This window comes from Pelobates fuscus, chromosome 11 (assembly GCF_036172605.1).
Source record: "Pelobates fuscus isolate aPelFus1 chromosome 11, aPelFus1.pri, whole genome shotgun sequence".
Taxonomy (NCBI): Eukaryota; Metazoa; Chordata; class Amphibia; order Anura; family Pelobatidae; genus Pelobates; species Pelobates fuscus.
The window spans coordinates 2,543,741-2,570,105 of NC_086327.1; the positions used below are offsets into that span (position 1 = coordinate 2,543,741).

The following is a 26,365-nucleotide window of genomic DNA, read 5'->3' on the forward strand; positions in this document are numbered from 1 at the left end:
CGGGCGGGCAGGACCAGGCTTGAGAGGAAATTTGGCATGAAAATAGCGAATCTTGCAGCCAGCATGTATATCAGATGCCGGAACCCAAGAACGATCGGCTGGTCCATAACCTTTCCAATCCACCAAGTACTGTAAAGTGCCCTGAGAAAACCTGGATTCCATTATGGAGGAGACCTCATACTCTTCCTGTCCAGAAACAACTAAGGGAGGAGGAGGGACACTTGAGACAGTATATTTATTGCAAACAAGAGGTTTGAGCAAGGACACATGAAAGGTATTAGGAATTTTCAAGGAGGCCAGAAGGGCCAGAAAGTGCGCAACAGGATTGATCCTACGAAGGACACAAAAAGGTCCAAGGAACCTAGGAGCAAATTTCATGCTAGGGACTTTGAGCCTGATGTTACGAGAAGATAACCAAACCCTCTCACCCACTTGGTAAACAGGGTTGACACCTCGACGTGTATCAGCATAATGCTTGAAACGGTCAGCAGCAGTACCCAGAGCAGATTGAACTTTAACCCAGGTATCACGGATGGAAGCCAGACGGTCATCCAAAGCAGGTATAGCCGTATCAGAAAAAAACAGCCGGTAGGACAGTAGGATGCCGGCCATTATTAACAAAAATGGACTATGCCCAGAGGAGTCATGGTCAGCATTGTTCCTAGCAAACTCAGCCCATGGTAATAATTCAGACCAATTGTCTTAAGTGCTATTAACGAAACAATGCAAGTATAACTCCAAAGACTGGTTAGCCCTCTCAGCTGTACCATTAGTCTGGGGTTGGTAAGAGGATGAAAAAGACAATTCAATCCCCAATTGCTTATTGAAAGCCCTCCAAAACCGGGATACAAACTGAGAACCTCTATCAGATACAATATTGTGAGGAATGCCATGCAGACAGACAATCTCACGTATAAAGATCAGTACCAGGTCTTGAGATGACGGTTGTGGCAGAACCAACCTCGCCACTGGGCATTGGAGAAACCTGTTTGCCCGCCGCCTGCCTTCTGACTATGGCCCCTGGGAGACTTTGCCCTGTGTAAGCATTATTTGGGCTTATTGGATTTTGAAACACTGGACCAATTTGTATGATTTTGACACGTTTGTATTTGGAGTATGCTGATTCTGAAAATGTACGTTTTATGTGAATGTGATGTATACTTTTAAAGTTATGAATATTGTGCATAACTGTGTATTTTCCTGCCTGTGATAATTGCGTTAGCCCATTGTGTTCAGTAATTGAATCACAGGCAGAGGGGAAGATTTCTGCTGGTATGAATGGGAGTGTTTAGCTGTGTTGTAATGTATTGATTGGTTTATTCTTCAAAACCCTGTGGGCAGTACTATGTCTGTAAAATGGGCATAAAAGCAGAGTGTTTGATTAAAAGCTGCAGTTCTACTTCACCCTCAATTTGGAGTGCCGTCTCTTAGTGGGGGAATCTGCTACAAGGGATTGCTATGCTAGTCATACTCTCTTGCTATATCACTACTAAGCTCTTGTAAGAGCTTGTTCCTGTTTTGCTCTCTGAAGGAGTCTACGGTGGTTATGGTGATGGCTGGAGTGCTTGGAGCCCTCAGGAAGCGCTAGTAGCATCCTTCAACGGAGGTAACCAGTCGGGGTGCCCGTCGATCCGGTAATTTCTTGAGAGGGATGAAGTGAGCCATTTTAGAAAAACGGTCAACAACCATGAGAATAGTGGTATAACCATTAGAACTAGGAAGTTCTACAATTAAATCCATAGACAAGTGGGACCTCAGGAACGGGAAGAGGTTGTAACAAGCCACAAGGGAGTTTATGAGGTACTTTGGAAACCGCCAAACAGAACAAGCCTGCACATACTCCTTAACATCCTTCCTGAGGGAATCCCACCAGAATGACCTCATGATAGCAGAAGTGGATTTATTAATACCTGGGTGACCAGCAGACACATTGTCGTGAAACACCTCCATGATATTAACCCTTTCCCCCAATGGAACAAACAATTTGTCCTGAGGTTTACCGCAGGGTGCCTGAGACTGAGCCTCCATGATGGAGCCAAGCAGCGGAGAGGACAATGAAAGGATAGTGGAAGCAATGATACATTCCGGGGGAATGATATGGGACTTTTCTTGCTCTTGTATAGACTCAGTATCAAACTGTCTGAAAAAGGCGTCGGCCTTGACATTTTTAGAACCAGGTCTGTAGGTGATAAGAAAATTAAAGCGAGAAAGGAACAGAGACCGCCTAGCTTGTCTAGAAGACAATCATTTAGCATCTCCTATGTAAGCCAGGTTTTTGTGATCAGTAATGATCAAAAGGGGGTCCTTGGAACCCTCAAAAAGATGTCGCCACTCCTTGAGAGCTAGAATAATGGCCAACAATTCCCTATTGCCAATATAATAATTGCACTCGGCAGGAGACAACTTTCTAGAGAAGTAACCACAAGGATGCAATGGAGTATCCTGGCTCTCCCTCTGGGAGAGAACTGTCCCTACCCCTTTCTCTGATGCATCAACTTCCAATATGAAAGGTTTACTGGTGTCAGGATGTATCAATATGTCGGCAGAGGCAAACCGCTGTTTGAGAGTTTCAAAGGCTTCTATAGCCTCCTTAGACCATATCGTACTGATAACCTGCTTGCGTGTCATATTGGTGATGGGGGCTATTACTGAAGAAAATCCCTTTATAAACCTTCTGTAATAATTGGCAAATGCAATGAACCTTTGAGTGGCTTTCAACCCAGTTGGTAAAGGCCACTGTAGAACAGACTCTAGTTTTTTAGGATCCATCTGAAACCCTGAGGCAGAGATATTATATCCCAAAAACTGTACTTCAGATTGGTCAAAGATGCATTTTTCTAATTTACAATAAAGTTGATTCTTTAACAAGGTCTGCAGAACTTGTCTAACGTGATTGTGGTGAGTCTGAATGTCAGGAGAATAAATAAGGAAATCATCCAGATAGACCAAGACAAACAAGTAAATGTAATCCCTGAGTACATCATTTATGAAATCTTGGAAAACCGCTGGAGCGTTGCACAACCCGAATGGCATCACTAGATATTCATAGTGTCCACTTCTGGTATTAAATGCAGTCTTCCTCTCGTGGTTTTCCTTGATTCTCACTAAATTGTAAGCACTTCTAAGATAAAGCTTAGTAAATACTTTAGCGCCTTGTAGTCTATCAAATAATTCAGCAATAAGAGGAATGGGGTAGGCGTTCTTAATGGTGATTTTGTTCAATGCCCTGTAATCGATACATGGGCACAACTCACCGTCCTTTTTAGATACAAAAAAGAATCCTGCCCCAGCAGGCGAGGATGATTTTTGTATGTGGCCTTTATTCAATGAATCCTTAATATATTCCTCCATTACTCTACTCTCCTGAGGTGACAGAGCATAGACTGCTCCCTTAGGTGGTATAGTGCCGGATAGTAAATTAATGGAAACAGTCATAAGGTCTGTGAGGAGGTAGAGTATTCGACTGAGTTTTGCTGAATACTTCTTTAATGTCTTGATATTGTATAGGGATTTCCGGGTTTTGAGGTGTACTAGTGGGTAATCCAATAGTGCCCACTCTTTTGGCAACATTCAATATACACCTTTCATAACAATCCTTACCCCATTCTAATATTTCCTCATTAGCCCAATCAATATGAGTGTTATGCTTGTTAAGCCATTGAAAGCCTAATATAATATGATGCGGAAGGGGATGCAATAACCTGAAATGTAATCTCTTCCTTATGTAAGGCACCAATGGAAATATTAATGGGTAAGGTTGTGTGTGTAATCAATGGTTGTGAGAGTGGTCTCCCATCAATAGCTTCAACAGGTAGGGGTGATAGTCTCTCCTTGATAGGTATAGCATTACCTTTAACAAATTGAACGTCGATTAAGTTTCCAGCGGCACCTGAATCCATCAGAGCTTTGCATGAAAAGTTCTTCTTTTCAAAAGCAATAGAAATATCAAGGAGAAACCTATTTTTTTTTTATCAATTCCAGAGGACGTTTCCATTACACCTAAGACCTGTCCTCTTAAGGTGCTTAGGTGCAGTAGTTTTCCAGACGTATGGGACAATTGTTTCTCATATGTCCTTTTCTACCGCAGTATAGGCCTTCTTTTCTCCTATATTGTCTTTCTGCTTCCGACAGTCTAGTGACCCCCAACTGCATGGGTTCGGATTCGGACTGCACAGGAAATTCAGGGACAAAAGGTTTGGAGAAGTGGGGGTGCTAAAGGCATATTCATGTGCCTGGTCTTGTTTCTAGTAGTTTCTCTGGTTCTCAATCTATTATCAATTTGCATGACAAAAGTGATAAATTCATTAAGCTTTTTGGGTAAGTCTTTGGCGCAATCTCATCTAGCATAGTTTCAGATAGTCCCTTTTTAAATGCAGAGATTAACCCACTATTAGTCCAATCTACCTTGGAAGCTAGGGTATGAAATTCTATGGCATATTCCAAGATAGACCGGTTCCCCTGTCTGATATGCATCAAGGCAGTAGAGGCGTCATCCTCCCTGCCTAAAGGTTCAAACGTAAGTTTAAATTCAGTAATAAACTCCTGGTAATTGTTTGCCACACTCCTATTACTCTCCCATAATGGATTGGCCCAAGCTAAAGCTTTACCTTTTAACTGATTCATTAGGTAACCAATTTTAGCTCTGTCTGTGGGAAAAGATCCTGGTGAGGCCTCAAAATGATACTCCATTTGGTTAATAAATCCCCGGCATTCTTGGAAATTACCATCAAAATGCAGAGGAGGAGATAGGGAGATAGTTGGTGCCTTGTATACTATAGCTGGAGGTACACAAGGTGGAGGTGAGACAGTAGGAGCAGCCGGAGGTTGCAGATGCGCTGTACGGGTAAGAAGTGTACTGAAGGCCTGGGCAAATTGATCCATGCGGTGATCATTCTCTTTTAGTTTCCTTTCGCAAGCAGCTATGTGCTTACACAATTCTACAGGATCTATGGCCATGTCGTAATGTCAGGATTACAGTATGATCCAGCACGTAGAATTGTGTAACACAGAGGACTGATGGTAACGTATACCGGACCTTAGAATGGGCGGACTAACGTACCAAAGAATAGTCCAGAATAGCCGAGGTCAAGGGAAACAGAAAGAGACACAACGATAAGGAAAAGCCAGGAGTCAGGGATACCAGAAAGCAGTGAAGTCAAAAACAATGCCAAAGTCAAATAGCCAGAATTACCAGAATCAATAACGCGCTCTTGGACAACCACAAGGGAAACCACGACAGGGCACTGATCAGGATGAGAACTGGGCCTAAATACCCTTCCTCTGGATCTAATAGGCTGTAACCGGCCTTTGACCCCAAAGGCAGTTACCAGGTTCTGTTTGCATAATTCCTGCTCAGCATTAACCCTTCTGTAGATTTGGTTGCTGCTCGGCACAACTTTTCTTGTGTGGACAGTAAATGCCATTAACCACATTTTTATAAGCGGATGAATACGTGACAACTACTCACCATGCAAAGTGCTTGCCGGGCACTTCCTGAGTGGGATACAGTTACCTTTATACAAGACATGTGTTTTCTTATTACAGACACAACCTTTTCTGCACAAATTATCACATTTCCGCGCCTGAACTGGACAATAGTCTTTGCAAAGTGAGCACAGCTCCCAGCGTGTGCCGAGGGGGCATGGTTTACCTGTAAAATGTGAAATACTTACAATTAAAGAAAATAGCATATCTAGTTTGTTTACTGTAAGTTTATTTTGGTTTTGGTCCTAATAACATTAAGTAAAAAAGAGAGAACAAATAGAGCCAGATCAGATACACTGAAAGGATGGGGGATAACCCCAAGTATAAAGTAAAGAGACAAAAGATAGTGTATCTAGGAGATGATGTAAAATATATGCACCAGCAGACTATCCGACAAGGTACATCTACTGAATAAATAGAAAATAATAAAACTTTATTAAACAATAATAATAATAATAATAAAGAAAAAACCCAAAATAGTGCTACGTGTGTATACCAAAAGTGATCCAAGAATAGGTGCTAAACTGACCTGTAATCAATAATACAAGTAGTCTAGATATTATGTGAACAAAAATATCAACGTGGATAAGTGGTCCATGAAGCCCTATATGGAAACTGCTCCTGTCCGTTTATTGATTGTAAATGGACAAAAAAGAAAAAAAAGTCAGGTATAGACTATAATTGGGCAAAAAATATCGATATGGTGACTAAGAGATCGGTAATCTATTCAATAGTCTGTCCCAGCTCCCATCCGTTGGAGAGTGACGATTTCCAAATAATAACAGTAAAGGTGCTCATGAGTTAAACTAGTCCATTTAGTACTGTGAAAGGACTTTCAATTCAAATGAAGATCATGTCAAAGTTTAAATTTTAAACGAAGGCAATTAAGCACTAGGTAGAGGGAATATCGATAGTCTATTAAATAGTCTGCCTTAAATACCGCCCATAACAATTGTGCCGATATTAAAGTTATGTTTGAGTTATAGCAATAAAAAATACTCAATATCACTTATATGAAACAAGAGAAATAGAGTAAAAAAATCCGGGCATATTGCAAATATGATGTTAATAATGATGAGAGTGTCCCATACAGCTATTCAGACAGGAGTACTCAGGAAACCAGAATAACGATCTAAATACGATACTTAGATATTTGTAGCATCAAATAGTCCAAAATGTGAATATATAAGTCCAAACATAGGATTAGATAAATAATATACACCAGCCTTTTAAGTGTCTATCATAAACCACCTTTGATCTGCTAAAATAAATGTCTTGGATTTATACAGATTTTATATGTATTTCATTTCAGCAATAACATAGTATAACTTGCACATCTATTTTGACTGCTACAGTTACAATCACCTTTTGGCGGTCAGCCCAGATTTTTATGAGAGACTAAATGTCAGGCTGTTAGTCTGCTATACTAACAAGCCTCAGTTCTATTTTTATTTTTGGTTTCTTCTGGTTTATCTGATTATTATTTTTTTCCATTTATTTATTTATTATTTTTTATCTTTCCTATGTCATGAAAGTATATTAATTCATAAATACCTCAGCTGATTTTGCTATTTATTTTAGCAGATCAAAGGTGGTTTATGATAGACACTTAAAAGGCTGGTGTATATTATTTATCTAATCCTATGTTTGGACTTATATATTCACATTTTGGACTATTTGATGCTACAAATATCTAATTATCTTATTTAGATCGTTATTCTGGTTTCCTGAGTACTCCTGTCTGAATTTTGTCATTTTTACCATTTAGATTTTTAAATTGTATAGCTGTATGGGACACTCTCGTCCTCATTCAGTAAGCTCCGGGATAATTGTACTTTCCTACTTGTGATAGCCCTTGGGATTTGGTGAAACCCCACTCTTTCCAGTTTTTGAGCTTTCATTTATTTCTCTGTCTTGTTCCCTCTTATTTATTTATTTTCTGATAGCCATTCTCTTTGACTATCAGGATCTATTTGTTTTATTTTATCATGTTAATAATGCTTGCTATAAATCAAAAACGGCATTTTCATTTGGTCACTGAAAGCCTAATGGATACTAAATATCGAAATGGACAGAAAACGAACAATAAAGCAGATCCTAAAATAAATGAAATACTGCTGAAAAGATATATGCTGAAACAATAAAATAAAATAAAAAGGGGGGAGGAAAAAACATCTCAGACAAGAGTGCTACTAAATATATCATCCAGAGCAGCACACCGCACCCCCCTTATAGCTACTAGCGAGGATAGGGATCAAACAGCCCCTATATTTCTATAGTACCCTGTGCCTTCGAGGGCACCTATCTCCAACCCCCAAAAATAGCTAACCGCTAGAAAAAATAGCGAATGAACCAATAAATAAAATGAATAGCAAAAATAATAATGAAAAAAGCACGGTCACCAGTCTGTGTGCCACACTAAGGTCCACAAGCATAGCACACTGCAAGCCCCTGACACTATTTAAGGGTTTTTCTTTATTATTATTATTATTATTATTAAGTGTTTAATAAAGTTTTATTATTTTCTATTTATTCAGTAGAGTTACCTTGTCGGATAGTCTGCCTTATGTATATCTAGATATTCTATTGCTGGTCCTAATAACAATCACATGACCTGATAATATACTTTTTTTATTGTAGATACAATGTATTATAAATACAGCGTCTGTAATAGTTTGTATCATTTTCTGTTACATGGTGCAGGTTCTACTAGTTTCTAAGAGCTCATACCAATTGGTGAATCTAACAGTCAGGGAACCAATCCCTGTCCTCCATTGCCTTGAGTCAGATATGATTTGTAAATAAACTTGTGTGAGCGACAGCAGGCAGAGCATTGTCTGTTAGTTCATTCAATGTCAGCGTATTATTTATTTAATCGAAAAATTAACCCCTTGAGCCAAATGTACAAATTGTGATCAAAACAAAACGTAAACAAAAACTTGAATTTGCGCTATATGTCTGTTCAGGCGTAATTCGCCTCTTTCATATTATATGCACCCACACCTATTATATATCATTTTATTCAAGGGAAACAGGGCTTTCATTTAACATTAAATTTCTAGGTATAAAACATAATTTAATATGAATAAAATATAAAACATTGGAAAAAAAAAGAATTTAAAAAAACAAACCTTTGTTCTACGTGACATTTTAACTTTGAGTGTCATAATACTGTTTGCTTTTACTGCAATACAATGCACATATTTGTATTCAGCGATGTCTCACATGTAAAACAGTAACCCCTATGTACAGGTTTTGTAGTGTTTTGGGAAGTTACAGGGTCTAATATAGCATGTTAAATTTTTCAGTTTTTTCACATTGAAATTTGCCAGATTGGTTACATTGCCTTTGAGAGCGTATGATAGCCCAGGAATAAGAATTACCCCATGATGGCATACCATTTGCTAAAGTAGACAACCCAAGGTATTGCAAATGGGGTATGTCCAGTCTTTTTTAGTAGCCACTTAGTCACAAACACTGGCCCATGTTAGTGTTAATATTTGTTTGTGTGTGAAAAATGCAAAAAAAACTAATTTGAATGCCAATTTTGGACAGTGTTTGTGACTAAGTAGACTAAGTATATGTTTATATGTATGTATATGTGTATATACTTAGATCATATATATAATAAATATATATATATATATATATATATATATATATATATATATATGTGATCTAAGTATATATATTGTATTTTACACTCATTTAACATTTATTTTTTTCAGGCAGCAGGGGGAGTACCTGTCATTACAGGCACTCCCCCTGCTGGCTATGCCGTCCATGGGATCGTGAGGTCCTCGCAAGGACCTCGCGATCACATGGCCCAGGGGGGCCGAAGAGGGACTCCCTGGGCTCCCAGGTAAGTCCCCATACCACGATCGCCGGTGTGGGATAGCAAGCGACCGGGTAAGTAGAAAGGACGGTTTGCACGTTCTATGCCGCCCTCCGGCGTTTTGAGACGGTTCCCTAAGAACGGCATAGAATGCCTGCTATCCTTAACCCCTTAAGACCGGAGGGCGTACTATTACGTCCTTTTAAAAGCGGCTCTAAACGCCGCCGGACGTAATAGTACGCCCTCCGGTTTTTAGTAACTTACCCGGTCGCTGGCGGTCCCACGCCGGCGATCGCGGTTCGGGGGACTCCCAGGGAGCCCCCCGCGGCACGTCCGCCCTCCAGGAGCCCTCCCGGCCATGTGAGAGTGAGGTCCTTGCGAGGACCTCACAATCACATGGCCGGTATAGCTGCCTGCTGCATTGCCAGCAGGGGGACCAACTGTAATGACAGTTGGTCCCCCTGCTGGCTGAAAATAAAATAATTTTTTTTTAAAACAGTGTAAAAATAAATAAATTATATACTTAGATCATATATATATATTATATATATATGATCTAAGTATATATATACACATATACACACATACACATACACCGTCTAGGTGTATTTTAATATTAATATATATATAATTATATATATATATTAATATCAAATTACACGTAGACTGATACTGATTAAATATATATATATATAATTATTGTTATATATATATTTATAAATAATATAAAAAAATTAATATGTAAATACGTAAAAAAATTAAATAAAAAAAATAATTAAAAATAAAATATTAAAAAATATATAGATGTGTTTTATTTCGTTCTAACTGTATTCTGATATTAATATATATATATATTTATATCAAAATACACTTATAACGAAATAATATATATATCTATATACATAAATATATACGTATATATCACTATATATATACCTATATATAAATAAAAATATTAAAAAAAAATATATATATATATACGTATATATAAATATATGTATATATATACATATATTAATTCTACACATATATTTATGTAATAATTTTACATAATTAGGTATCCTAATTAATTACAATTAGCGGGACCTGCCTGACCACCCATGCCGAAAGTATAGGGAATTTAATTTGCTAGCACTATATTTAACCCTATAACTTTCCAAGACACCATAAAACCTGTACATGGGGGGTACTGTTTTACTCGGGAGACTTCGCTGAACACAAATATTAGTGTTTCAAAACAGTAAAATGTATTACAACCATGATATCGCCAGTAAAAGTGAAGTTTTTTGCATTTTTCACGCACAAACAGCACTTACAGGGACGATATTATTGCTGCAATACTTTTTACTGTTTTGAAACACAAATATTTGTGTTCAGCGAAGTCTCCTGAGTACAACAGTACCCCTCATGTACAGGTTTTATGGTGTTTTCAAAAATTACAGCGTCAAATATAAGGCTTGTGTTTAATTTTTTTCACATTAAAATTCGCCAGATTGCTTACGTTGCCTTTATGACCCTATGGTAGCCCAAGAATGAAAATTACCCCTATGATGGCATACCATTTGCAATAGTAGACAACCAAAGGTATTGCAAATGGGGTATGTCCAGTCTTTTTTAGTAGCCACTTAGTCACAAACACTGGCCAAAATTGGCGTTTTTTGCATTTTTCACACACAAACAAATACAAACGCTAACTTTGGCCAGTGTTTGTGACCAAATGGCTACTAAAAAAGACTGGACATCGCTTATTTGCAATACCGTGGGTCGTCTACTATTGCAAATGGTATGCCATTATGGGTGTAAATTTATTTCCTGGGCTACTATACAGTCTCAAAGGCAACGTAACCAATCTGGCGAATTTCAATTTCAAATGTAACACGCTATATTTGACCCTGTAACTTCCCAAAACACCATAAAACCTGTACATAGGGGGTACTGTTTTACACGTGAGACTTTGCTGAATACAAATATGTGTATTTTATTGCAGTAAAAGCAAACAGTATTATGACATTCACAGTTAAAATGTCATGAAGAACGAAAAAAATAAAAAAAAATCTTATTTTCTCCCATTTTTTTCATATTAAATTATGTTTCATAGCTAAATATTTGATATTAAATGAAAGCCCTGTTTCCCCTGAATAAAATGATATATAATAAGGGGGGGTGCATTTAATATGAAAGAGGTGAATTACGGTTGGACAGACATATAGCGCAAATGCCAGGTTTTGTTTACGTTTTGTTTCGTTCACAACTTGTACATTTGGCTGCGGTGTTAAGGGGTTAAGGGGTTAAGTATCTTTTCTGTTTTGTTGTCAATCACAAATCTAAACACACACACGCCCAGCCCTTCTGTAGTCACTTGGTTATAGTGGAAGATTTCGAGAGTACTCTGAAGACAAATAGTCTCTGAAACCCATTCAAGGTTCTTAGGCACATGATCTCAGTAATGACGGTACACACACACACACACACACTCACACAAACACGTACATACAAACACACACATCTTAGCTGGCAAATACAGTCCACCAATGATGTCAGCAGGAGGGTGCCGTGTTATGAATAAACTAGAATTGCAAAATAATATAACATTTAGAAAATTATACCGTGTATTCGTTTCACTAAAAAGCAACTAGCATACAACTGTTTAGCTTAAATATCAGAAACAAAGTATAGCAGGATCCACTCACAGATAAACTCATCGTAATGTTAGCCCTCCACTGGTACCATATGTCTCTCAGTAGAGAGATATAAAGGAGGGTTACAATGTGAAGGAGTTTGTTATTCTTTGTTTCTTTTGTTATGTATGGGATAGGCCACGGCTATGCAACCTCCGGCACTTCAGATCTTGTGGACTATATCGCCCATAATGCTCTTACAGCTATAGTGCTGACAAAAACAGCAGGGGAGCTGTAGTCTGTAGTCTGAAGTGTCGAAGGTTGCCTACCCTGGGATAAACTGTTTCTTCACTGCCTTTTATTTGTATTCTAGTTATTAATTGTTGGAATTGTTATACTGTGGCAGAGCTGCAATTACACTATATTTAGCTCCTCGGTAATAATGAAAACATCCAGACTGTTTAATCTACAACTCAAGGTGTTTAGAAAGGGGAAACAAAAGCTGTAACCTTCTCAATGTACCATGGATAAATGGAATTGAACACACAACCACCGACCTGATCTAGATTTGAGTTCAGGCTAGCTTGCTCTAAGTTATCCCGGTTACATAAGACTTACCTTGTTTGGGAATAATTGGGCACTCGTTTAGTGGAATACAAGCATTCCCATGGAGCACGAACCCCTTCTGTTCACACTGACAGCCCTTGTGGCAAGTGTTGGAGCAGCTTGCACTTAAAACCGGGCAATACGTCCAGCAGCCAACACAGTCTGTGGACACGGTACTGGCAGGACAAGCCAACTCTGTGTAGTAATGAAAGTATATTGGGATCAGTATTCATTTATTTTATTATTTTTACTTACAACTGCCTTTTCTTCATCTTGGATTGGTTTTAAGAGCAAAAGGATACCTAGAATGTGTCAACTGCATATCATATATTTTCTGCATGAAATAAATCCTTATTAGGTCCCACTTTTATTACTAAATATGTGTGTGTGTGTGTATCTTAGCAGGTATTTGATCAATTATACACATTATTGGAAGTGTTTGATAATAAATATCTGGGTTCCTTCCCCAAAGCAGTTTGTTTATACCAAACTCATACATGTTTTGCTTTGTATTGTATGGAAGTTCACATACCTTTATAAGACCCTGCAGGGCACTCTTCGACAGGTATACAAGCCCCTTCATGTAAAACATAACCGTTCGTATCACATACACAGCCACTAATACAACCAGCAGAACACACTTGCTCTGTAGGACAATGTGACCAACAGCCGGAACAGTCATAGAGTCTGGCTCCAGGTGGACAGGTCGCTGTGAAGGCAAAATACAAAAACTTACAAATATTAAAGAAGATGTAAAAATATAACAATATAATAAACCTTTCAAAACATGACAACATTAAAATATGTTTCATAATATTAAATCAATTTGAATGTTTATCCATATATGTTAAATTATTTGAAAAGCTTATCCTCCATTAGCAATCTGTATTGTACAAAGGACACAGTCTGTGCTCTCACTACCATCGATTTGCTTCTGTTTTATAGAGATTGAACCTGTCTCTGTGTTAATTCACATTATGATAATCTACTTGGGAGTAATTGAAAACACTTTCTCAGTTAATTTCTTGTCGAGTTATGCTTCATGTTTTTTTTATTTTCTTTTATTTAACCTCAGTAGCGATCAATCGACCTATTTACCACAATTGGTGCTCTTTTCCCCCCCTTTTTAGGCTGTTATAATATACCAATTATGAAGAGATGTAGAGTTATATTATTGATAAATAATCATTTGATATATCCTCAGGACATTTGACCTGATTTGACTCAAATTGTCAGAACAGGCCAAATTGTACCTTGATAACAAAAATGCTAGAGACTTATACGAAAATAACACATTTATGTTTTTCTTTATTCTATAAAATATTGTTATTCTGAGATTTATCTTCCTTTTTCATTTTTAACAACAACAAAAATAACAAAAATGTAGTTAAACAAAAAAAAAACATGTGCTGCAATTATGTAAAAATTAATTACCATATTTTTCCGTGTATAAGACTATGTTTTTTTCTAAATGATTTTAGTCTAAAATTAGGGGTGGTCTTATACACAGAATGTCACTGCAGGGGTTAAAAAAACTACTACCTGCTGCGTTGTGGGAGCTGTAGTCTCCCAGCATGCCCTCACACCACTTGCTGCATTGTGGGGGCTGTAGTCTCCCAGCATGACCTCACACCATCTGCTGCATTGTGGGAGCTGTAGTCTCCCAGCGTGCCCTCACACCACCTGCTGCATTGTGGGAGCTGTAGTCTCCCAGCATGCCCTCACACCACCTGCTGCATTGTGGGAGCTGTAGTCTCCCAGCGTGCCCTCACACCATCTGCTGCATTGTGGGAGCTGTAGTCTCCCAGCATGCCCTCACACCACCTGCTGCATTGTGGGAGCTGTAGTCTCCCAGCATGCCCTCACACCACTTGCTGCATTGTGGGGGCTGTAGTCTCCCAGCATGCCCTCACACCATCTGCTACATTGTGGGAGCTGTAGTCTCCCAGCATGCCCTCACACCACTTGCTGCATTGTGGGGGCTGTAGTCTCCCAGCATGCCCTCACACCATCTGCTGCATTGTGGGAGCTGTAGTCTCCCAGCGTGCCCTCACACCACCTGCTGCATTGTGGGAGCTGTAGTCTCCCAGCATGCCCTCACACCACCTGCTGCATTGTGGGAGCTGTAGTCTCCCAGCGTGCCCTCACACCACTTGCTGCATTGTGGGAGCTGTAGTCTCCCAGCACACCCTCACAACACCTGCTGCATTGTGGGAGCTGTAGTCTCCCAGCATGCCCTCACACCACCTGCTGTATTGTGGGAGCTGTAGTCTCCCAGCATGCCCTCACACCACCTGCTGTATTGTGGGAGCTGTAGTCTCCCAGCGTGCCCTCACACCACCTGCTGCATTGTGGGAGCTGTAGTCTCCCAGCATGCCCTCACACCACCTGCTGTATTGTGGGAGCTGTAGTCTCCCAGCGTGCCCTCATACCACCTGTTGTATTGTGGGAGCTGTAGTCTCCCAGCGTGCCCTCACACCACTTGCTGCATTGTGGGGGCTGTAGTCTCCCAGCATGCCCTCACACCATCTGCTGCATTGTGGGAGCTGTAGTCTCCCAGCATGCCCTCACACCACCTGCTGCATTGTGGGAGCTGTAGTCTCCCAGCATGCCCTCACACCACCTGCTGCATTGTGGGAGCTGTAGTCTCCCAGCATGCCCTCACACCACCTGCTGTATTGTGAGAGCTGTAGTCTCCCAGCATGCCCTCATACCACCTGCTGTATTGTGGGAGCTGTAGTCTCCCAGCGTGCCCTCACACCATCTGCTGCATTGTGGGAGCTGTAGTCTCCCAGCATGCCCTCACACCACCTGCTGCATTGTGGGAGCTGTAGTCTCCCAGCATGCCCTCACACCATTTGCTGCATTGTGGGGGCTGTAGTCTCCCAGCATGCCCTCACACCATCTGCTACATTGTGGGAGCTGTAGTCTCCCAGCATGCCCTCACACCACTTGCTGCATTGTGGGGGCTGTAGTCTCCCAGCATGCCCTCACACCATCTGCTGCATTGTGGGAGCTGTAGTCTCCCAGCGTGCCCTCACACCACCTGCTGCATTGTGGGAGCTGTAGTCTCCCAGCATGCCCTCACACCACCTGCTGCATTGTGGGAGCTGTAGTCTCCCAGCGTGCCCTCACACCACTGGCTGCATTGTGGGAGCTGTAGTCTCCCAGCACACCCTCACAACACCTGCTGCATTGTGGGAGCTGTAGTCTCCCAGCATGCCCTCACACCACCTGCTGTATTGTGGGAGCTGTAGTCTCCCAGCATGCCCTCACACCACCTGCTGTATTGTGGGAGCTGTAGTCTCCCAGCGTGCCCTCACACCACCTGCTGCATTGTGGGAGCTGTAGTCTCCCAGCATGCCCTCACACCACCTGCTGTATTGTGGGAGCTGTAGTCTCCCAGCGTGCCCTCATACCACCTGTTGTATTGTGGGAGCTGTAGTCTCCCAGCGTGCCCTCACACCACTTGCTGCATTGTGGGGGCTGTAGTCTCCCAGCATGCCCTCACACCATCTGCTGCATTGTGGGAGCTGTAGTCTCCCAGCATGCCCTCACACCACCTGCTGCATTGTGGGAGCTGTAGTCTCCCAGCATGCCCTCACACCACCTGCTGCATTGTGGGAGCTGTAGTCTCCCAGCATGCCCTCACACCACCTGCTGTATTGTGAGAGCTGTAGTCTCCCAGCATGCCCTCATACCACCTGCTGTATTGTGGGAGCTGTAGTCTCCCAGCATGCCCTCACACCACCTGCTGCATTGTGGGAGCTGTAGTCTCCCAGCATGCCCTCACACCATCTGCTGCATTGTGGGAGCTGTAGTCTCCCAGCATGCCCTCATACCACCTGCTGTATTGTGGGAGCTGTAGTCTCCCAGCGTGCCCTCACACCACTTGCTGCATTGTGGGAGCTGTAGTCTCCCAGCACGCCCTCACACCATCTGCTGCATTGTGGAAGCTGCAGTCTCCCAGCGTGCCCTCATACCACCTGCTGTATTGTGGGAGCTGTAGTCTCCCAGCATGCCCTCACACCACCTGCTGTATTGTGGGAGCTGTAGTCTCCCAGCATGCCCTCATACCATCTGCTGCATTGTGGGAGCTGTAGTCTCCCAGCGTGCCCTCACACCACTTGCTGCATTGTGGGGGCTGTAGTCTCCCAGCATGCCCTCACACCATCTGCTGCATTGTGGGAGCTGTAGTCTCCCAGCGTGCCCTCATACCACCTGCTGTATTGTGGGAGCTGTAGTCTCCCAGCATGCCCTCACACCACCTGCTGTATTGTGGGAGCTGTAGTCTCCCAGCGTGCCCTCATACCACTTGCTGTATTGTGGGAGCTGTAGTCTCCCAGCATGCCCTCATACCACCTGCTGTATTGTGGGTGTTGTAGTCTCCCAGCATGCACTATGGAGCCCTTTCACTTTACAGAGTACCGTAGCACAGGGGAGGCATGAGAATCAGAAGTGAGTTGTTCTCCTCAGAAGTCACCTCTAAGATATCAAAGTTGTTCTATTTGATGCTTAAAATATTTATTACTTAATGTTGGGCTCAAGAAATAGGGGCGTCTTAGACATGGGGGCGCCTCATACATGGAAAAATACGGTAAATGTTAAATACATTCAAAGGACATTAAAGAAATGTTTGTGATGTAAATATTGGACAATATAAAAATGTTTACACTCTATATAATTAATAACAACCTTAATAAATCCGAGGAATACTGGATTCGTACCTTTCACTGTTCCAGAAAAAGTAAACATGAATCCTGTAAAATACAATATGTGAGGTCACTGCGCCATAGAGAGAGAAATAACAATACGCCGCTTGAATAATAGCTCAAGAACAAAGGACAATATAACTCATGATCACATCCACCCCTCAATGTACCAGGATAACACACTCAGTGAGAAAATTTATCCGTTCTCAGTCTACTTAATAAAAAAGTAATTTAACTCATTCACGTCAGATGATGTGCTAGGATGATAACAAATTAACTCTTTGTATGATGAACTTGCACTGCATATACCCCTGTCCCCATTTTACATCCCCGTGGCTGTATTTTTGCTGGGCGCCTGCGCCATGCGTTTTGATGCAGGTGGTGGCAGAACGTGTTGGGTGCACTGGTTCACTGTTTCTCTGCAATTTCTCTGTAGCTTCCGCTGCCACTTTCCTGAAACTGATGCCTTTGGTGAGCACCTAGGTCTCAGTTCCCACCATGGATACAGCTATAGAAGCGTTGGGCTGCGATAAGACTGGTTGGTTATAAGCACATCTGTATTTATAGGATCATTATGCATGCGCACACTCAAAATACTTGTATTGTGAAGGCATTCCCGGGAAACGCATTCCTCAAACACCTACGGATTATTTACTAATAGCCATCAGTGGGATATTATGCGTTTCTTTGTTTGGGACTCACTGTATATTGTAAAGTGCAATTTGTCATTCTGTGCTGTGATTTAAAACCCTGAAGGATTATTTTGTAAGATAATTAATTCTGTACAATTTAAAATAAAATAAAGACCTTAACGTCTATACAAGCAATGGAAAAATATAAAAAATATAAATTGAGCAACTATTTGTGATTATAATTAATACATACAATAGGTGGAAAATCACACTTCTGGAGAATCTGTAAGATATATAGCACACACAATAGTGTAATACAGTTAATATCACTAAACAGTATAAGATATGCAGATGTGGTACTCACAAACGTGGAGCCAAGTATATGTGGCTCTCACTCGAAGCGCCTTGGGACTTTTTATGGAAGGATGTCCCTCTCCTAGCTGGATCACTGGTCCCACTTGATCTCCAGGATAGTTAGAAGCTGCCAAAAATCATAATATTTCCTTTCTGCAGGTCAGTCATTTTCAGCAGGAGTAACTGGTTTGCACTATTAATGCAGAATACAGGAGGAGTTGAGCTTCAAGTGTTAACACTGGCAGCTTCTAACTATCCTGGAGATCAAGTGGGACCAGTGATCCAGCTAGGAGAGGGACATCCTTCCATAAAAAGTCCCAAGGCGCTTCGAGTGAGAGCCACATATACTTGGCTCCACGTTTGTGAGTACCACATCTGCATATCTTATACTGTTTAGTGATATTAACTGTATTACACTATTGTGTGTGCTATATATCTTACAGATTCTCCAGAAGTGTGATTTTCCACCTATTGTATGTATTAATTATGTTATTTTGAGTGGTGTGAGGGGTTTTCCCACTCAGGTGGCTTGTAGCATTTTGGCTACCACACTTGTTCACATTGGTTTTATTGTATACACTCTCTGTTTTGTATTTTACTATTTGTGATTATAGTTTTAAGTATATCTGATTATCAGCAAAATCAATGTACATGTCATGATCTTGAGCAGGTCAGAGAGGAGACTTATGCAAGGGTTGTGTAACGGACCGTTTCGCTCACAAGAGGATAAAAACCATTTAGGCAATAAGCCCCTTCCAGATAGACCAGCAGCTACTGCAATCACCAATCTCCCGAACTGCAAACTGCACGAATTCACCAACTCCCGAACAAGAGACACACGAACACTGGGAGCAGTCGAACAGGAAAAGCCCTATGAACAGCTTACACTCCTGGCAATCGGCATACAATCAAATTCCCCCCCAAGAATGAGACGACACTTCACTTTGAGGGTTAAGCAGGAACTGACTGTACTGGCACATACAGTCTATTTTATTCCCAATCCACAAATATAGTACAGCCCATAGGGTTTTACAGAACAACCAATCAATCCGTACAATACACACAGACACTCCCACACAAAATCCTCCCCTCTGCCTGTGATATGATTACTGAACACAATGGTTAATCTCATTTTCACAGGCAGAGAAATACAGTTTTTACACAATATTCATAACTTTGAAAGTATGCATCACATCCACATAAAACGTACATTTTCCGAATCAGCATACTCCAAATACAAACATATGTCATCATGAATCATCCAAATTGGTCCAGTGGTTCAAAAGATAGATCGAAGTCCTTTGTGACCAAATGAAGCATGGCTTTTCTGCCCAAAACCAGTTCCACAGAGTCTTCTATCCTGGAGATAATTGAGCAGTAATCCAATTATCTCCAAGGACAGAGGCACAACTCCATTAAGCACATGGCAGTAAAAAGACAGTAAAATACAATAAAATACACATGGTTACATTTATACATAAAATACAGACATTCTACCTATCCCCAGATAGCTTAGATCTGAGCCCACGTTATTACCGGATGGTGCTCAGATCACACACGTACAGTTCAATCGCCATGGAGCCAAAGTCTTTCATACAGTCTTTCAGTATACTATTTATGCTACTTCATGATATAATACTATTTATGCTACTTCATTATATATCTTCTGTGTGATTTGGAGTGACTCACACTTGGTGATTTGAGCACTTTTTATCAATATTATTGCTTTCTATTATTGTGTTTAATATTAAGTCTTTCAGTATACGGCTGGGCTCCATGGCATAGCTATCTGGGGTAGCATGGCTTTAACAGTCAGCAGAAAGGCACAAACCAGCCTTTCTGCAGGGAAAAAGAACAGGGGCCATAGTCTAAAGGGAGCAGGCAAGCAGCCAGGCTTCTCCAGTACACAGCGGCGAGGTTGGTTTCACCACAGGTTGGCTTCAGGTACTTTATTTGTGCTCTTAGTAGTGACATAGTATAAACAGGATATCTTTGAGACAGAGTCCAGATTGGTGTTATGCAGGTAGGTATGAAGCAGACAAGTAGTATGGATCAGGCTGGTAGAAATCAGGTGCCAAGATAAAGCGTTCAGGCTGGTATTGTGCAGGTTTGGAAGTAAGCAGGATTGAGGAGTAGTCCAGGCTGGTATTGAGCAGGGTTGGAAGTAAGCAGGATTGAGGAGTAGTCCAGGCTGGTATTGAGCAGGGTTGGTAGTAAGCAGGATTGAGGAGTAGTTCAGGCTGGTATTGAGCAGGGTTGGAAGTAAGCAGGATTGGGGAGTAGTTCAGGCTGGTATTGAGCAGGTTTGGTAGTAAGCAGGATTGAGGAGTAGTTCAGGATGGTATTGAGCAGGTTTGATAGTAAGCAGGATTGGGGAGTAGTTCAGGCTGGTATTGAGAAGGGTTGGAAGTAAGCAGGATTGAGGAGTAGCTCAGGCTGGTATTAAGCAGGGTTGGAAGTAAGCAAGATTGAGGAGTAGTTCAGGCAGGTATTGTGCAGGTTTGGAAGTAAGCAGGATTGAGGAGTAGTTCAGGCTGGTATTGGGCAGGGTTGGTAGTAAGCAGGATTAAGGAGTAGTTCAGGCTCGTATTGAGCAGGGTTGGTAGTAAGCAGAATTGAGGAGTAGCTCAGGCTGGTATTGAGCAGGGTTGGTAGTAAGCAGGATTACGGAGTATTTCAGGCTGGTATTGGACAGGGTTGGTAGTAAGCAGGATTACAGAGTAGTTCAGGCTGGTATTGAGCAGGGTTGGTAGTAAGCAGGATTGAGGAGTTGTTCAGGCTGGTATTGGGTAGGGTTGGTAGTAAGCAGAATTGAGGAGTAGCTCAGGCTGGTATTGAGCAGGTTGGTAGTAAGCAGGATTGAGGAGTAGTTCAGGCTGGTATTGAGCAGGGTTGGTAGTAAGCAGCCTTAAGGAGTAGTTCAGGCTGGTATTGAGCAGGGTTTGTAGTAAGCAGGATTGAGGAGTAGTTCAGGCCGGTTTTGAGCAGGGTTGGTAGTAAGCAGCCTTAAGGAGTAGTTCAGGCTGGTATTGAGCAGGGTTGGAAGTAAGCAGGATTGAGGAGTAGTTCAGGCTGGTATTGAGTAGGGTTGGTAGTAAGCAGGATTGGGGAGTAGTTCAGGCTGGTATTGAGCAGGTTGGAAGTAAGCAGGATTGAGGAGTAGTTCAGGCTGGTATTGGACAGGGTTGGTAGTTAGCAGCATTGAGGAGTGGTTCAGTCTGGTATTGAGCAGGTTTGGAAGTAAACAGGATTGAGGAGTAGTTCAGTCTGGTATTGGACAGGGTTGGTAGTTAGCAGCATTGAGGAGTAGTTCAGTCTGGTATTGAGCAGGGTTGGAAGTAAGCAGTGTAACAAAACTCTACCTTATGCCTGGGAATATTTATTACTACCGGCCCTTTAAGAGCTAACCGGGCCCATATACAGGAACAGAGACCGTGGATATAATTGAATGTGCTTACCTGTATCATGGGGATTATTTATCATAACAGTTCGAGACTTTTACAAGCATTCATTTATTTATGCGACCCATACGGTATGGACCCAGGTATTTGGGGTACATCCAAAACTAGGGTAAAAATGTGTGCTTGTTAATTATGTTAAAGGTTTATCTGAGGGGAGGAGATGTGTGGGTTGTAGCTTGTCTGTTATTGGTTACTGTGTTAATTATGTAGGTGTCTCCCTTGCATGGGCAGCATCACATAAAAGGAGAATGCATGCCATTAAAATTCAGTTCTTCTTGACCCTTCAAAACGTAGCCTCGTCTCGTTCTTGGAAGGGGATTTACTGCATAACCACCTGGCTCTTTTAATAGCTATGCCTGACTCTTCTCTTGGATCTCGTGGATGGAATTAAGCAACTCTATTACTACACAGCAGCTTGCCGGGAAAAAGGACGTCTCCAACGGCTGATACCCTCTCACTACCTGGGTAGCCGTTACAAGCAGGATTGAGGAGTAGCTCAGGCTGATATTGAGCAGGATGGAAGTAAGCAGGATTGAGGAGTAGTTTAGGCTGGTATTGAGTGCCGAATTACCGATGTCCCGAAGTTCCGAAATTACTGAATTTCCTAAGTGTCGAAGTCCTGAAGTTCCGGAGTGCTGAAGCGCTGAAGATCTGCAGTTGCCAAAGTTCCGAAGTGCCGAACTGCAGAATTGCCGAAGTTCCGAAGCACAGTATTGCCTAAGTACTAATATACTTACCCAGTGGAAGAAGAAGACTGTTACACTGTATACAATTTGAAATAAAAAGTATACAAACGTAGTCAGGATTCAGCTGTAAGCATTTGCAACACTTACAACAATCACATAACACACATTCATATAAAATGTAAGTTATTTAGCCAGTCAGTGTAATGACAGGAATGAATACGTAGATAACTCCCTAATTCCCACGGTATTAGGGAGCTATCTACTAAAAGGCTGAAAGACCTAAATTGGTCTTTCAGCCAAATTTGCTAATACTTAGTAAAGATTACTTAGTTTTAGTAAATTATGCCCCTGTGGCTGCTCACTGTAAAAAAAAAAAAAAAAAACACATCCCCCTCCCCCTCCTAACCTGAAAGGTGGACCTATTGCCCCCCCGGCCCCCACCCCTGAACGGCGGGTGGGGGCCCTAAAGTAAAATAAGGGGGGGCCTATTGTCCTCCCCCCGGCCCCCACCCATGAGCGGTGGGTAGGGGCCCTAAAGTAAAGTAATGGGGGGGGGACTTATTGTCCTACACCCCGGCCCCCACCCCTGAGCGGTGGGTGGGGGCCCTAAATCAGAATAATCGGGGGACCTAATGTCCTCCCCTCCACCACTAAGTGGGTGGGGGCCCTAAATACCAATTGGGGGGAACCTAATGTCCTCCCCCTGGCCTCCACCCCTGAGCGGTGGGTGGGGGCCCTAAATACCAATTAGGGGGGGATCCCCTGAGCGGTGGGTGGGGGCCCTAAATACTAATTAGGGGGGATCTAATGTCCTCCCCCCTGGCCCCCACCCCTGAGTGGTGGGTGGGGGCCCTAAATACTAATTAGGGGGGCCTAATGTCCTCCCCCATGGCCCCTACCCCTGAGGGGCGGGTGGGGGCCCTAAATAAAAAAATTAACGCCCCTCCCCCGGGTCACTAGGGGTCCCCAAACCCCTAGTCACCCCCTCCCCCAAAAAATGAACCCCTACCTATCCCCCTCACCCTAAAAATAATGAGGGGGGACCATTAAACGAATTACAGGAAAGAAAATAAAACTTACCATTTGATGTTTTCTTTCTTCTAAAATCTTCTTTTTTCAGCCCCAAAAAAGGACAAATAAAAAGCCATAATAACCAACGCACTTAAAAAAAATCCATCTTCACCCGGCGAGGGCTCCGCGCAAAGTGAGTTCTGCAGGGCGGGGGAAGGCTTATTAAGCCTTGCCCCGCCCTGCAATTAGGCTCAGAGCACTCTGATTGGTGGGTTTAAGCCATCCAATCAGAGTGCTCTGACAGGTAAATGAAGAAACTGACAGGTAAGTCTCTACATTTACCTTTCACAGCATTCTGATTGGTTGGTTTGAAATCCACCAATCAGAGTGCTCTGTGTCATTTTACAAAGTGTGGGACAGTTCTTTGGAATTTTCCCATGCTGTGTAATTTGACTCATAACACTCTGATTGGTTACTTAATCCACCAGAACAGAATAAACGGAACAAACAGTCTTGTTTGTCAGGACAGTGCATACTTACAGTAAATCTAACTCTTAAACCATAAAATATATCACTGCCACACACTTACCAAACACAGGAAGTAAACACACATAACCCCATTCCATTGTACCTTCTGCTACAATCTCTGTAAAACATAAATGTATATATATGTATTTATAACAATTAAACAATAACTGCCCATCCATTTATCTATCTATCTATCTATCTATCTATCTATCTATCTATCTATCTATCTATCTATCTATCTATCTATCTATCTCTATCTATCTATCTATTTATCTATCTATTGCTCGATCTATCTCTATCTCTATCTATCTATCTATCTATCTATCTATCTATCTATCTATCTATCTATCTATCTATCTATCTATCTATCTGTCTATCTGTCTATCTGTCTATCTGTCTATCTATCTGTCTATCTATCTATCTATCTATCTATCTATCTATCTATCTATCTATCTATCTATCTATCTATCTATCTATCTATCTATCTATCTATCTATCTATCTATCTATCTATCTGTCTATCTATCTGTCTATCTGTCTATCTATCTATCTATCTATCTATCTATCTATCTATCTATCTGTCTATCTGTCTATCTGTCTATCTGTCTATCTGTCTATCTATCTATCTATCTATCTATCTATCTATCTATCTATCTATCTATCTATCTATCTATCTATCTATCTATCTATCTATCTATCTATCTGTCTATCTATCTATCTATCTATCTATCTATCTATCTATCTGTCTATCTGTCTATCTATCTATCTATCTATCTATCTATCTATCTATCTATCTATCTATCTATCTATCTGTCTGTCTGTCTGTCTGTCTGTCTGTCTGTCTGTCTATCTATCTATCTATCTATCTATCTATCTATCTGTCTATCTATCTGTCTATCTGTCTATCTATCTATCTATCTATCTATCTATCTATCTATCTATCTATCTATCTATCTGTCTGTCTGTCTGTCTGTCTGTCTGTCTGTCTGTCTATCTATCTATCTATCTATCTGTCTATCTATCTATCTATCTATCTATCTATCTATCTATCTATCTATCTATCTATCTATCTATCTATCTGTCTATCTATCTATCTGTCTGTCTGTCTATCTATCTATCTATCTATCTATCTATCTGTCTATCTGTCTATCTATCTATCTATCTATCTATCTATCTGTCTGTCTGTCTGTCTGTCTGTATATCTATCTATCTATCTGTCTATCTGTCTATCTATCTATCTATCTATCTATCTATCTATCTATCTGTCTGTCTGTCTGTCTGTCTGTATATCTATCTATCTATCTATCTATCTATCTATCTATCTATCTATCTATCTATCTATCTGTCTATCTATCTATATGTCTATCCATCTATCTATCTATCTATCTATCTATCTATCTATCTATCATCAATCTATCTATCTATCTATCTATCTATCTATCTATCTATCTATCTATCTATCTATCTATCTATCTATCTATCTATCTATCTGTCTATCTATCTGTCTATCTATCTATCTATCTATCTATCTATCTATCTATCTATCTATCTATCTATCTATCTATCTATCTATCTATCTATCTATCTATCTATCTCTATCTATCTATCTGTCTATCTATCTATCTATCTGTCTATCTATCTATCTATCTATCTATCTGTCTGTCTGTCTGTCTGTCTGTCTGTCTGTCTGTCTATCTATCTATCTATCTATCTATCTATCTATCTATCTATCTATCTATCTGTCTGTCTGTCTGTCTGTCTGTCTGTCTGTCTGTCTATCTATCTATCTATCGATCTCTCGATCTATCTATCGATCTATCTATCTATCTCTATCTATGTCCTCCCCCCTGGCCCCCATTGATTAAATTTATGCTTCCTGCATTTGAGAATAGATTTAAAAAAGCCATTGCTATTGTGTATATTTTGTGTTGCAGAAGGAAAGTCAGAACTACCTACTAGGCTATCGTATGAGCGGCACATGGAGAGTTGTGTAAATATATTACTGTGTCTCTTAGCTAACCCACAATTATTTTACCACAAGCATTTGAATTGGAATATTTTTATATGGACACGAGCTACATAAATCATGAAGATTTTACAATGAAATAGAAGTTATAATTCCCAGCTGCTGGTTCACACCAGGGCTAAAATAAAGATTGTTTCCTTGTCTTAGAAACAAGTAAAAATTCATTTATCACAATCTAATAATAAAAACCCGTCCCTACAGTCTATTAATCTTAGATTTGCTGCAGAATACCTGAGGATTTATTAGAAACAAGTGATTTTAAGCCTAAAATATGAGATTCTAAGTCTCACCGTTTCAGTTTCTCCTCTGGAATTGGCAGGGCTGTTGTCCAAATGCCACAATTCAATGATCGTTCGTCCGTGAGACCAGTTCAGATGTGATTGTTACTTCTTGATGGTTTGAATGGTTAGTTT

General features: G+C 41.0%; 1 long non-coding RNA gene across 1 annotated transcript; it reads right to left on the reverse strand.

Annotated features, from left to right (window-relative positions):
* Positions 1-13,126: 13,126 nt before the first annotated feature.
* LOC134577440 (uncharacterized) lies at positions 13,127-24,046 on the reverse strand. The gene is made up of 3 exons (XR_010086010.1): positions 23,989-24,046; positions 17,271-17,303; positions 13,127-13,252 (listed from the first exon to the last, which is right to left on the reverse strand). It is a non-coding gene; the product is annotated as an uncharacterized LOC134577440 (long non-coding RNA).
* Between the last annotated feature and the right edge of the window lie 2,319 nt (positions 24,047-26,365).